Source organism: Buceros rhinoceros, unplaced genomic scaffold, assembly GCF_000710305.1.
Source record: "Buceros rhinoceros silvestris isolate BGI_N320 unplaced genomic scaffold, ASM71030v1 scaffold6950, whole genome shotgun sequence".
Taxonomy (NCBI): domain Eukaryota; kingdom Metazoa; phylum Chordata; class Aves; order Bucerotiformes; family Bucerotidae; genus Buceros; species Buceros rhinoceros.
In genome coordinates, this window is record NW_010391207.1 from 5,991 (window position 1) to 6,921 (window position 931).

At 46.4% G+C, this 931-nt stretch overlaps 1 protein-coding gene across 1 annotated transcript in view; it reads left to right on the forward strand.

Annotated features, from left to right (window-relative positions):
- LOC104497351 (G protein-activated inward rectifier potassium channel 1) overlaps positions 1-931 on the forward strand; it is a 37,364-nt gene that overhangs the window by 1,075 nt on the left and 35,358 nt on the right. The gene's annotated exons all lie outside the window — the stretch shown is intronic.

The window sequence follows — 931 nt, forward strand, 5'->3', positions numbered from 1 at the left end:
CACGCAGACCAGGGATCTCCAGCTTGTTTGTTTTTTTGTTTTTCCTAGCAGAACTGTTTTAAAACAACAATGATTGAAGAAAAGGGGTTTTGTAAATAACTCCTTAGAATTTTCAAACAAAGGGGTGTGTTTGTGTACTTTGAGTTTATTCGTGTAAAGATTCCTGACTTAGAAATGATACACAGACCAAAAAGCCCAAAAGGAGGCAATTTCTGAGTCTGGAAAACCTAACTTATATAAGCTTGCAAATTTTGTGACCTAGTTTTATAAGATGAGATGAATGTTGGGTAAAACAGAGCGAAATGTGCTCTATCTTGATAAAACATAGAGGGATGAAAGCATTTTAAAGTTAAAAAGAGATTTAAAAATGTGAGTAAATTAGTGAAGAGGAGAGTGTGGAGCCGAAGGCAGCTGGGCTGGAGGAGAACCGGTATCTGTGGTGGAAGAGGATGGAAATACAGAGCTGGGGTGCCACAGGGGGTGGCGAGGAGGCAGAAAGCTCTTGCTTTGTGGCAGTGCCTTGGGCACCAGCAGCGGGGGGTTTGCTGTGAGCTGGAGCACTTTCCACCGAGGGTTTCCAGCAGGTACCTTGTGCTGGAAAACAAGAAGGATGTGAGGGAAGGGGTGAAGTCGTTGAAAGGATGCCCTTTGTTCAGGACACTTAGTAGGTTTAGAACTTGCAGAAGGCCAGGATCCGTCTCCCTGTGCTGGAACTCTCCCAGTAGATCCTTTATTGCAGCTTCCACCTTATCACCCACCCTCCAGCCCAAACCCCTTTGGCAAGACCCAGCTCTTGCTCCAGGAACACGCAGATGTCTCTGTACACAGAGGCGTGTAGTTTGTGGTTCTCCATGTGCAGAATACACTGAGCAAAAGGGGAACGGCTTCCTGTGGGTGCCGTACCCGAGTACCTCTGCTGCGGTGAAAACTG